Here is a 14,559-nt window from a genome sequence, read left to right on the forward strand (position 1 = left end):
GTAGATACAGTGAGCCTGTATGCAGATGACATGCTACAATATCTGGCAGACCAGGGACCTTCACGTCAGGTGGCTTTGGAGACTATGGACCAGTTTGCTGATTATTCTGGTCTACTATTAATTGGAATCCCACATTTTACAATTAGATGTTTTTACCTCCTGGCTGTGATTGTGAGGCATTGCCACTTGTCAGAACAAACGTTGTTAAATGCCTGGGTATTTTTATCTGAAGACCCTGTAGAATATCTACAATTAAATATTGAGACACTCAAAATTACATTGAAAACTAAGATTCAAATATGGTCCAAACCAGGGGTCCTGGGAAGAGTGATCTTGATTAAAATGATGCTGTCATCAAAAATTCTTTATATGTTTTGGCACTCTCCAATATATACTTCTTAGGTATTTTAACATTATGGTGTCTCTATTAATATCCTTTGTGTGGGGCAAAAAAACAACATACATAGACCTGGTCTACACTGAAAAGACCTCTAAAGTTTGATCAGTTGACATTACCAGACCTAAACCTGTGTTATGTAGCTTCACAGCTTTCACATATAACTAACTAAACGACTATAGAATCTGACAGATTTCTCCAGTTATCTAAGACAATACAACCAACCCTGTTTCCTGATCCTTTCCTCTTAATATCCCATTGGTACAGGGATGCAGTTCCTAAACCCACTTCTGACAAATTACAGATGCAAGTTTTAAAGTATGTGACACCATGCTCTCTAAACGTTGCATCCTAACAATCAATGCCCAAACTCCACTAAAGAATAACAATGTATTACCTGAGTTTACATCTGTTCCCCATTCAAAGATTTGGTACAGATTTGGGAATACATATCAAGGTCAGATTCTTGCATGTGGTAAGACTGAATATTGTGACCAATTTAAAATCTCCCACACCATATGTACTTTCAATACATTCAACTGAAGGCATGCTGCTAAATAATATTTACAGAATCCTGGCTGACCAGCAAGACATTAAGGTTATCTCCATGCTATACCATCTGATAGACTCACAGTCAAGAGTGGTGTGTTTTTCTAAAAAAGCCTCATAGGAGGATGACATAGGCCCCTACTAGATGATGATTAATAGGAAGCACTGTTTCACCAATGGTTTTCACTGAGGGATCCTTGCAAACTTACATAGCTGTACGTTCTGCACTCTCACTTCAATTCATATCTGCATTCCTAAACCTACTCATAGCTCACTCTGTGCCAAATGTCAGGTGGTCACTGGCACCTTCTTTGATCTACTGTGGGCATGCCCATAGATCCAAGGTTATCGGAAACAAGTTCTGACATTTTCGTGTCTAATTCTGTACCATATCAAAACTGTTAAAATTCCACCAATGGCATGATCCTATGAGAACTCTGCTTTTTCAATGTACCACTATACGTATTTAATAAAGCTTTCCTCTGAGGTGGGGAATGAAAAGAAAATGTCATACGCGTGAGCGGTTCTAACTGCCAAAATATTGGAAATACTGTTCATAGCACCTGTGTCCACAAACCTCTCCACCACCATATACAGTCATAGTGTGAAAACACTCTCCACTATCTGCAGCAATATACAGTAGATTCCTTTTATACCTCTAGCTTGGTAGTTGGATTACAGATTGCATTACCCCATTGTCGAGGTCCCCTTTATATTTTACCTTTCTGTAACTACTGCACAATATCCGCTCTGGTCATCAGTGTCACTATAATACAAGTAGTTGACAATTACTATGTATTGCTACAGCCAGACTGGCCTAATCAGTTTTAGCATGTTTTCTTGTATGCAGAGGATGGTACACTTATGTAAAGGTAGATTTTAGGCAAATATACTAGGATTGTTTAACAATATATTCACTGATTTCTTAATGAACACATAGGTGAACCAACTACAGAAAAACTGTTTTTGAATATCGATTGGAAGGAATAAAGCCTTAGTTTCCTTACTGGGATGATTTCCCCTTCTTCCCTGTGATCATTTAAAGGGAAATGACAAGGTATAACTGAAACACTAAAAAGAAATTCTCCTACCCATCTATGCAGGGCAAACCAACAGGCTCACTTTAATTGCAGGCCCATCAGAAGCTAATACTTACCTTATCTTAGCTCCCTACATTCACAACGGTCTATGCCCTCAAGGAGCTTCTAATCTAAGGTTCCTACCTTCAATGCATACACACATATACTAGGGTAATTTTTGACAGGAACCAATCAACATGCTAGCATTTCTTTGGGGTGTGGGAGGAAACTGGAGCATTCAGAGGAAACCCACGCAGGCACAGGGAGGACATGCCAACTCCATTTTGAGTACATCCTAGATAAGATTCAGAGGACCCCAGTACTGCAAGGCAAAAGTGCTATCCACTAAGCTACATTTCAGCTTCCTTCCCGAACATTTGTAGGAAGTTTTTAAAGAACTAGGCACTTGAATCTGAAAATATGAAGTTTCTCATTGCTATGGTTTTTACAAATGAACACTTAATTTGTAAAGAAGATATTTACTTAAAGAAAGTTTTCAATTAAGCAGTAGCTTGAATACATAACACAAATCAATGAATAATTAGAGTTGTCTAATGGAGTGTGCTGTTGTTTAGCGTATGTATAAATAAACTGCTCGGCAATCCCAATACGTTATTATGTACTGTACATCAAAATGTCAGCAAGAATTTGTAACACATCAATGCTTGATTTATGAAGAACGTTTTATTCACTTCTCGGCAGGAAATGTAAACAGCCCATTACTAAATGATGAAGCATGACAACTTCATTCTATTTTACATACTGAACATAAATAGAGGAAATATACAATATGCAGACATAAATATTAAGCCGCCTACACTATAGAGATATATGGCATCATTTTCTGTTTGAATGGCATAATTCCATTTCCTAATACAGAAAGGGTTAACTTAAGATGCAGCAAATTATTTTAGAGCATTACTGTAATACTCATCATCAATGTGCACCAGCTCGAGAGATCAGTACATTGTGGTGCTAAAGACTGCAGATGAATCAAAAGAAGGCCACTACCTAAAATCACCTGTATTTTGGATAGAGACTGATAGGCTAAAGGTATGCATAAAAATAACTTGGTTCAGTTGTTTATTTCTTATTTATTTCAGTAGTTTTTCCACTTCTCTCTTTTGTTCATAACCAGGGGATATCCACATAGACATTACATCCATAATAAAAAAATAAAAATTTAATTTTGTAAATTGTTTCAGTTTGGATGTATTCTGATATGTGCAAAACAGTGTTGAATAATTTCTATTATACATAGAGTGTCTCAAGCACAGGGAATGTACAGTTCATTGCTACAACACACTGCACAGAACAATCAGTGTTAATGCAGAAAACATCAAGCTGCATCTTCTACATTCTATGATATATATGGATACCTGTGTACATAAGCCCTTAAGCTAGCCATACATGGAACACAATGGGGGTTATTTACGAAAGGCAAATCCACTTTGCACTAGAAGTGCAAACTACAAGTGCAAAGTACGCTTGAAATTGCACTGAAAGTGCACTTGGAAGTGCAGTTGCTGTAGATCTGAGGGGAAGATCTGAAATGAGTGGAAGCTCTGCTGATTTTATCATCCAATCATGTGCAAGCTAAAATGCTGTTTTTTATTTACCTTGCATGTCTCCCTCGGATCTACAGCGACTGCACTTCCAGTGCAAATTCAAGTGCACTTAGCACTTGTAGTGCAAAGTGGATTTCCCTTTCATAAATAACCCCCAATGTGTCGAGTTCAGCAGGGACCTCCCTGAATTTTGATCCATATATGGGCACCCTGGTTGTACAATCTGTTACTCTATATCTTTATATTTCCTGTCTAAAGGGTGTTGTTGATAACCAGAGTCAGACAGCTTTCTTTTTGGCAGCAGCAACTCCAGCTTTGATTAAGCAGAGCTGAGAATTGCTGGGGAATAAGGGGGGTATTGCATCAGCAGGGAAGTCCTACACTAGTTAAAGAACTGTATAGTTATTGAAAAATTTGAGGATGCATTACATCTCAGTATATGAAGCTAGAGAGGTCAGTGATGGTTTGTTTAAAAGCTCTTTTATGCTGGATTCATACTGATGCAAAACCATAACGTGTATTATGTGAAACACTGTATTTACTTCTGAATGGTACCCAATGCACCTTGCCAATGCTCCTGAGTGTGCACTACCCTGCATTGTGGGGTGCAACATTTCTAAAAATAGCATATACACATTTTTTGGGAGTGTATTGGTGCTTTAGCCTGCCCATTCAACTGAATGGACTACCTTAACACAACAAAGATTAATGCACCGCAGCCAGGTGAATCTAAAGCAGAAGGTTTTATACCTTAATGCATCCTATGCCCCACCTTATACTTATCTAAGCCTGATGTCGATCCATAACTATGCACAAGAGCAGCATTTCTGCTCTCTCTCTTTATGCAATGGTTGACGCAGCAGCGGGAGCCATTGGCCAGTGAGGAAGGAGCAAGAGATGGGGCCAAGCCACACTCTGTCAATGGACACACAAAACGCTGCTCAGGAGTGAGCCTGCATGAGTTCCTCTATAGCAAGCAGCTTGGGCAACTCAGCAGGGGGGAGGAGCCAGGAGCGCCAGCGGGGGACCCAAGAAGAGGAGGATCAGAGCTGCTCTGTGCAAAATCATTGCATGGAGCAAGTATAACATGTTTGTTTGTTTTTATTTTACCTTTACAATTACTTTAGGAATTAGTAAAAACATTAATATCCATAATGTGGGCACAGGTACCTTTTAACCACTTTACAACCGGCCCAGAACGACGGCTGCAGGGCGGTTGCTTAACTCTGGGATCACGTCATATGACGTCTTCCCAGAGTTCCCCTCTCGCACACCCCCTGGGGCGCACACCTGGACATATCCGTCCAGAGGACCCGGCGCATAACAGCTCCCAGTAAATGGCCGCTGATCGCGGCCGTTTACCATGTGATCGCTCCATCAAATGACGGAGCTATCACATGTAAACAAACCACTGGTTCCTCTCCTCCCCTCCTGTGTACCGATCGGTACACTGTGAGCGGAGAGGGGGATGGATGGATGGCTGCAGCACTGTGGGCTGGTTGTGTAGTGCCCACAGCACTGCACAGTGACATCCAGCCATCCTTCCATCCATGCTCAGCCATCCCTAACGCTCTGCAATGCCCTGCAATACTCTGCAATGCCCCAGAATAATGTGCAATACTCTGCAATGCCCTGCACTACTCTGCAATACCCCCGCAATACTCGGCAATACCCCCGCAATACTCGGCAATACCCCCGCAATACTCGGCAATACCCCCGCAATACTCGGCAATACCCCACAACACTGTGCAATACTCTGAAATACCCCACAACACTGTGCAATACTCTGCAATACCCTGTAATACCCCGCAATACTCTGCAATACCCCACAATACTCTGCAATACCCCACAATACTCTGCAATACCCCACAATACCCCACACCACTGTGCAATACTCTGCAATACCCCACCATACCCAGTTATACTCTGTGATACCCAGCCATACCCAGTCATACTCGGCGATACCCTGCCATACTCAGCCATACTCGGCGATACCCCGCCATACTCAGCCATACCCCGCTATACTCTGAAATACCCTGCCATACTCTGAAATAACCCGCCATACTCTGAAATAACCCGCCACACTCTGAAATAACCCGCCACACTCTGAAATAACCCGCCATACTCTGAAATAACCCGCCATACTCTGAAATAACCTGCCATACTCTGAAATAACCCGCCATACTCTGAAATAACCAGCCATGCCCTGCCATACTCTGAAATACCCCGCCATACTCTGAAATACCCTGCCATGCTCGGCCATACCCTGTCATGCTCGGCCATACCCTGTCATGCTCAGCCATACTCTGCCATGCTCAGCCATACTCGGCTGTACTCGGCCCCTGTATGTGGCCAGGCTGTGAAAGTCTCACACATGTGGTATCGCCGTACTCAAGAGGAGTAGGAGAATCTATTTCGGGGTGTCATTTTTGGTATGTACATGTTATGTGTTAGAAATAATGTATAAATGAACAACTTTGTGTTAAAAAAAAAAATGCGTTTTAACCACTTCCTGCCCGCCGGATGTCATACGACGTTCTTGACTTTGTGTGGGGATATCTGAATGATGCCTGCAGCTACAGGCATCATTCAGATATCAGCTTTTTTAGCTGGCGATTCCCTACACCATAAGAATGATCATAGCGGCTGTTCCACTGCTTGATCGTTCTTACGGGAGGCGAGAGGGGATGTCCCCCCCTCCCGCCACCCTCCGGTGCTTCTACCGACTCACCGCTACGATCGAAGCCAGGATCCTTTTTTTTTTTTTAATTTCAGGCTTCCCAGCCTAGAGGTGAGATGTGAGGTCTTATTGACCCCATATCTCACTGTAAAGAGGACCTGTCATGCCATATTCCTATTACAAGGGATGTTTACATTCCTTGTAATAGGAATAAAAGAGGTCAAAAAAATATTTTTTTGAAAAAAGCATCAAACTAAAATAAATAAAGTAAAATGAACTATAAAAAAAAAAAAAAAAAATGTTTAAAGCGCCCCTGTCCCTGTGTGCTCGCATGCAGAAGCGAACGCATACGTAAGTCCCGCCCACATATGAAAACGGTGTTCAAACCACACATGCGAGGTATCGGTGCGATCGGTAGAGGGAGAGCAATCATTTTGGCCATAGACTTCCTCTGTAACTCAAAACATGTAACCAGTAAAAAATTTTAAAGCGTCGCCTATGGGGATTTTTGAGTAGCCATTCCACAAGCGCGTGCAATTTTGAAAGGTGACATGTTGGGTATCTATTTACTCGGCATAACTTCATCTTTCATATTATGCAAAAACATTGGGCTAACTTTGCTGTTTTGTTTTTTTTTAAAGCACAAAACCGTTTTTTTTTCAAAAAAACGCGTTCAAAAAATTGCTGCGAAAATACCGTGTGAGATAAAAAGTGGCAATGACTGCCATTGTATTCTCTAGGGTCTTTGCTAAAAAAACATATATAATATTTTGGGGTTCTATGTAATTTTCTAGCTAATAAATGATTTTTACATGTAGGAGAGAAATGTCAGAATTGGCCTGGGTGCTCCAGAACGCCTGAAGGTGCTCCCCTGCATGTTGGGCCTCTGTATGTGGCCACGCTGTGTAAAAGTCTCACACATCTGGTATCGCCGTACTCTGGAGTAATAGCAGAATGTGTTTTGGGGTGTAATTTGTGGTATGCATATGCGGTGTGTGAGAAATAACCTTCTAATATGACAATTTTGTGAAAAAAAAAAGTAAAAAAAAAAAACTTGATTTTGCAAAGAATTGTGGGAAAAAATGACAACTTCAAAAAACTTGCATCTTTCAAAATACCTTGGAATGTCTTCTTTCCAAAAAGGGGTCATTTGGGGGGTATTTGTACTTTTCTGGCATGTTAGGGTCTCAAGAAATTAGATAGGCCGTCAGTACTTCAGGTGTGATTAATTTTCAGATATTGGCACCATAGCTTTTGGACTCTATAACTTTCGCAAAGACCAAATAATATCCACCGATTTGGGTTATTTTTACCAAAGATATGTAGCGGTATAAATTTTGGCCAAAATATATGAAGAAAAATTACTAATTTGCAAAATTTTATAACAGAAACTAAGAAAAATGCATTTTTTTACAGATTTTTCGGTCTTTTTTCTTTTATAGCGCAAAAAATAAAGAACCCAGCGGTGATTAAATACCACCAAAAGAAAGCTCTATTTGTGTGAAAAAAGGACAAAATTTCATGACTGAGTAATTGTCATTCAAAATGTGAGAGCACCAAAAGCTGAAAATTGGTCTGGTTAGGAAGGGGGTTTAAGTGCCTAGTGGTCAAGTGGTTAATAAAGAATGCTTTCACAAGTGCACATGAACGTACCAAGGAAACAGTGTTGTGAAAATTTCAGTAAATCAGAAAAAAAAAACCAAAGAGCTTACAATTTTATAAAACCTGTCCTGCAATAATGTTTCACAAATAACTACATTGATAGTTTTGGGAAAAGGAGGATCTAATGATAACTGTTACTTTTCTTTATTTACCAGCTACAAGAGTATATTTAATTCTGTACATAAAACAATTCACTGAATTATGTTAGTTTTTCCATTATTGTACCTTCTGAGTCACTAATATAAGGATGTAAAACAAAGGTGAATATTTACCCAGTTCTATTAAAAACTAGCACCTAAGGGTTAAATGGGACAAAGGTTTTTGCAAGATTTGAAGAGACCCTTGATCAGGGCCTTGTGTTGTTTAGTTATGTCTCACTTTCATTAATACTTATAAATTACTATTATTGCAAGCAAGTCTGCTACATTAGAGTTGATTCATAAAAGCAGGAAGCATGAACCCCTTGAATCACATTCCATTCTGGGTGACGTTTTTAAGATCAGGTCAACAAAAATAAATTTAGCATTTCACATGTGGACTGCTATGAATAGTATCTATAGGTTTCCTTTTTCACGTATATAAATTATTATTATTATAGTTATAAGAGTTATAAATTAGACAAATGTGCAGCAACCATGTGCACGCGGTTGTGGGGCATTTGCGGCACTTCCCCATTTGCTTGAGTGTTTAGACTTCGGTGTCCAGCAAAGCTACATGTTGGGTAATTGCATGTAAACACTACAGCCAATTATCCATAGGGCTAATTGTAGAGAGGAAGATGTGTCCCTAAAATATAACAAAGTATCATCCATGTAGCTTGTCACTTACTTAAAATCCATATAAGCCTACCCTGACCGAGGTAACAATGTTGCTGCAAGATTTTCCAGCACAACATTGTTATCTTGTTAAAGGTAGTAGAAAATAACATAATCTACTGGCAGGATCAACAGGAAATACAACTATATGTAAATTTAATGGGGGGAATCAGAAAAATATACACTGCTGTGTTAACGCAGGCGGCAGACCACAACACTAAAGTACATTTTTATTTTTCTCATAATTTAATTTTAATTAAGAATGCCACCTACATCAGAAGATATGACCTATCTGTGTGGTGAAAAAGGCAAAAAACTCAGTCCAGCCATGAAATCTCTTTCCACAGAATGCAGTTACAGTACTGATGATCACTGATGCCAGGCCAAATATATCATCCAGTATACATATAGGACAAGGACAAGAATGGTAATTTAGTGCAAACGGTTAAACTGTCAACAAAGCCTTGCAAAATTATTCATGCTCTTAAATTAATTATATTGGATAAAGAATAATAATCATATAGGTTTCCTATCCTATTAAAACAGCACATTTAATCCCCTTCTCTGTCCCTGAACATCCAATGTACATTAATCCCAAGTGAAATTCTATGTATTTATTCAGAGTGTAAAGGATAGAGATCTGTTGAAGAACTGCTCATCTGCAGTATTGCTTATAAAATGCCCTGGCTAAATCCTCACTAAAGCAGGGTATAAGTGACAGAAATCCTTCTTAAAGATTATATGAATTAAAGCAACAGTGTCACCTAGTGCTAACAAGTGTGCAATTCTCTTTTCCCATAGGATAGATTTTTGCCCTCATCACTCACACTGCAAGTATAGCAAACATATAAAACAAAACAATACTCGCGCTATGTAACAAATCGTGAATGTGAAAAACCGTATATATATAGAAAGGACCTGCAGCTGCTGTTCACTAGGTACTAAACCTCAAATGTCAATAAAAAAAAAATACAGCGCTTGCAGTTGGTGATACTATTATGACATTCCTGTGATAAAAACAGTAAACAAAAAAACACACAGTCTCTTGTAATGTGCTCAGGTGCTCCAAATGAGTTTAGAAGTGCTTCATATTAGCATGCTGTGCTGTACTCCCTTCTTCTATCCCCACTCACCAGATACAATGGACCCTCAGCTTTGCAGTCTACGGGTCAAACACGCTTAGATCTGGTGTTGGTAAGATAAGGACTCTGGGACTCCTCAGTAAGATCTCCAAACATGAAGGGTCTTGGGAGTAACTGGAATATCCACCAGGCTCAATAAAAACAAAAATAAAAACAAATAGAGGCTCATAGTGAAGTACTGCATAAAAGTTAACTTATTACGCAATCATAAGTGCAACTTACAAGATTGCTAGTGCAAATCATGTCCTTAATGATGCCCTGGAGGAGGGGCAAAACGTGTTGACATATTTCTCGTTTCCTAACTATTGACACCATTTCCGTCCTCCGTGGAACACACACCGAGCCACGGCAAACCCAGATGAGTTCACTCTCTGTCCCATGCTTGTTCTACTAGCAATCTTGTAAGTGGCACTTATGATTGCGTAATAAATTAAATTTTATGCAGTACTTCACTATGAGGCTCTATTTGTTTTTATCGAGCCTGGTGGATATTGCAAGTTACTCCCAAGACCCTTTATGTTTGGAAATCTTACTAAGGAGTCCCAGAGTCCTTAACTTACCAACACCAGATCTAAGCGTGTTTGACCCTCAGACTGCAAAGCTGAGAGTTCATTGTATCTGGTGAGTGGGGATACAAGAGGGGAGTGTGGCACACAGCACAGCATGTTTACATGAAGCACTTCAGCACTTCTAAACTCATTTGGAGCACCTGAGCACTTTACAAAAGACTGTGTGTTTTTATTACTGTTTTTATCACAGGAATGTCATAATAGCATCACCAACTACAAGCGCTGTATTTTTTTTTTTATAGCAAACATATAGCAACAATGGACAGGCTAAACTAAACAGGCTAAAGATTTCAAAAGCAAATATCAATTGAAATTAAATGCCTCCCCCAAAGCCCAACTTACAATTACATTTCCAGATATTCTAAATGGGGGGGGGGGGTCACTTTTTAAGGGAAATCTCCTCTCCACTAACCATAAGACTTTCATATCAACCATTCCACCATTGTTTGCTGTGCTGTAACTATTATGTTTTATGTTCCCTGAGCTATTATGCACATGTTAAAACTGTCACATGAATTTTGTGCCCTGCATATTTCCTCTACTTTGCACCCCTTATATTATATATACAGTGGGGACGGAAAGTATTCAGACCCCCTTAAATTTTACCCTCTTTGTTATATTGCAGCCATTTGCTGAAATAATTTAGGTTCATTTTTTTCCTCATTAATGTACACACAGCACCCCATATTGACAGAAAAACACAGAATTGTTGACATTTTTGCAGATTTATTAAAAAAGAAAAACTGAAATATCACATGGTCCTAAGTATTCAGACCCTTTGCTCAGTATTTAGTAGAAGCACCCTTTTGATCTAATACAGCCATGAGTCTTTTTGGGTAAGATGCAATAAGTTTTTCACACATGGATTTGGGGATCCTCTGCCATTCCTCCTTGCAGATCCTCTCCAGTTCTGTCAGGTTGGATGGTAAACGTTGGTGGACAGCCATTTTTAGGTCTCTCCAGAGATGCTCAATTTGGTTTAAGTCAGGGCTCTGGCTGGGCCATTCAAGAACAGTCACGGAGTTGTTGTGAAGCCACCCCTTCGTTATTTTAGCTGTGTGCTTAGGATCATTGTCTTGTTGGAAGGTAAACTTTTGGCCCAATCTGAGGTCCTGGACACTCTGGTGAAGGTTTTCATCCAGGATATCCCTGTACTTGGCCGCATTCATCTTTCCCTCAATTGCAACCAGTCGTCCCCTCCCTGCAGCTGAAAAACATCCCCACAGCATGATGCTGCCACCACCATGCTTCACTGTTGGGACTGTATTGGACAGGTGACGAGCAGTGCCTGGTTTTCTCCACACATACTGCTTAGAATTAAGGCCAAAAAGTTCTATCTTGGTCTCAACAGACCAAAGAATCTTATTTCTCACCATCTTGGAGTCCTTCAGGTGTTTTTTTAGCAAACTCCATGCGGGCTTTCATGTGTCTTGCACTGAGGAGAGGCTTCCATCGGGCCACTCTGCCATAAAGCCCCGACTGGTGGAGGGCTGCAGTGATGGTTGACTTTCTACAACTTTCTCCCATCTCCCAACTGCATCTCTGGAGCTCAGCCACAATGATCTTTGGGTTCTTCTTCTTTACCTCTCTCACCAAGGCTCTTATCCTTCAATAGCTCATTTTGGCCGGATGGCCAGCTCTAGGAAGGGTTCTGGTCATCCCAAACGTCTTCCATTTAAGGATTAGGGAGGCCACTGTGCTCTTAGGAATCTTAAGTGCAGCAGAATTTTTTTGTAACCTTGGCCAGATCTGTGCCTTGCTACAATTCTGTGTCTGAGCTCTTCAGGCAGTTCCTTTCACCTCATGATTCTCATTTGCTCTGACATGCACTGTGAGCTGTAAGGTCTTATATAGACAGGTGTGTGGCTTTCCTAATCAAGTCCAATCAGTATAATCAAACACAGCTGGACTCAAATGAAGGTGTAGAACCATCTCAAGGATGATCAGAAGAAATGGACAGCACCTGAGTTAAATATATGAGTGTCACAGCAAAGGGTCTGAGTACTTACCATGTAATATTTCAGTTTTTCTTTTTAAATAAATCTGCAAAAATGTCAACAATTCTGTGTTTTTCTGTCAATATGGGGTGCTGTGTGTACATTAATGAGGGAAAAAAATGAACTTAAATGATTTTAGCAAATGGCTGCAATATAACAAAGAGTGAAAAATTTAAGGGGGTCTGAATACTTTGCGTCCCCACTGTATATATATATATATATATATATACACACACACACATATATATATATATATATATATATATATATATATATATATATATATATATATATATATAAAAGTATCACTGTGCTGCAGGAAACTGAAATAAAAATACATTGTAGATAATCCATCTATTATCAGTTTTTATTCTTGCACAACATGTTACTTGCAGACTGGTGTAACATTTATATAATAATTTTAGGTAAAAACACAGAATGCTTTGTGCTTCATGCTATTCTTACCATGCTGAGAGCTAGGAAGCATTTCCACAATGTCAACTACTCAGTGCTATTTATTTGGAGAGATGAGAGCTCACAAGCATTTCTATAATGCCAAGTACTCTGTGGTATTTCAGTTAGGACAAGTGGTCAGTGCCATGTTAGCCATGCCTAGTTCTTTGTGCCATAATACTTATGTCAAATTCTGAGCCCTGTTTTTATCATGCCCAAGTGGTACTGTTCCAGTACTAGTAGTAAGAGACATGCTTTTCTTCCTGTACACAGTAGAGAAAGTATAGCGAGATAAATTACCAGCATCACTGCACTTATCCTTTCAGTGCATATAAAGGCATGTAGACCTGCTCTGTAGATAGCACCAGAGGAAAGCATCAGTAATAATGCAGTCTCAGACAACATAAAGAGGAAGAACACTAATTTGAATACTTGTAGGACTATTTTGTTCCATCAGAAAAATCTTTCCTATCAGTTACATGACAATTTCAATTAGACTAAAAAAATCTATGAACATACTGATTGTAAAAACGAACACTGGGGAATGTAGCATTTACATTTATAGTTAGCATTTCTGTAATATGATGTAGTTTGAGGATTTTTATAGGCATGTTTCAAATTTATACCCAAATTTCTCCATCTCCCCCTCTAGAGCATTTCCTGAAAAATAATGTGTTATTTTTTTGGGTTTTTTTTATGGTTTTCTTTTAGTAAGAAACAGCTTATGATGTCATCCTTGGGAGGCATTTCTACAATGTCAACTACCCAGTGCTTTTTTTATTTAAAAATATGAAATGGGAGCATATTTTAACTGTATATCTATATTGTTGTACACCAACACCTCAGCACAGCTCCTGAAAAAGCGGACACTAGTCTACGGGAGGCACTGAAAATTTAGGCTTCCCCCTTCAATGATATAACAACGTTTATTGTTGGTTTACCATACTGTCCTTGTGATATTTGATGCTATGTTTTCCCTAATTACTGTATGAATAGACATCTATGTGGTTTAGAGTTAACAGGTGAATCACCTAGTTAAGATATCACATACCACCTTCATACAACTCCTCCCCTTGCTCAAGTGAAGGTCAGACCATAGTTTATCACCCTCCCCCCTTCCCCCCATCCCCCCCATACCCACCCTTTACTGTATTCTCAATATACATTCTTCTCTACACATACCCATTTCCATGTTATATCTAATAGTTGATAAAATAGAAACAACTTCCTCGTTCAGTCCCTATTGGTCCCAGGGCTATTTAAGTTACGGTTGCGACAATTAGGCTGTTCACTCAGGACAGAGAGGGTAAAACCATGCTATGGTAAATGTTTAAGCATTTATGCCTTGAGATTTTATCTCCAACATATGCAATTGAATGTATATTCTCTTATTGTCATCCCTTTCACTTTTGTACTTCTTATGTTCTAAATACTGTAATTTGAAAACTTTTCAAATAAAAATAATAAAAAAATAAAAACCAATTAAAAAAAAAAAAGAATAGACATTTATGGATTGATTATATGTGGATGGTGAGCAAGTGAGGTGGAATTTGATTAAGGCCCTTGGAGGTCAGAGATGGGGGGGGTGGGGGGGGATTGGAAAATATAACCTTTTTTCATGGGTTTTAAATAATTAGTAAAAATAAAC

At 39.3% G+C, this 14,559-nt stretch overlaps 1 protein-coding gene across 7 annotated transcripts in view; it reads right to left on the reverse strand.

The window, feature by feature from the left end:
* The window catches only part of KIAA0825 (KIAA0825 ortholog), a 784,945-nt gene that overhangs the window by 486,733 nt on the left and 283,653 nt on the right, over positions 1-14,559 (reverse strand). The window lies entirely within an intron of this gene.

Source organism: Aquarana catesbeiana, linkage group LG01 (genome assembly GCF_042186555.1).
Source record: "Aquarana catesbeiana isolate 2022-GZ linkage group LG01, ASM4218655v1, whole genome shotgun sequence".
In the NCBI taxonomy this organism is placed as follows: domain Eukaryota; kingdom Metazoa; phylum Chordata; class Amphibia; order Anura; family Ranidae; genus Aquarana; species Aquarana catesbeiana.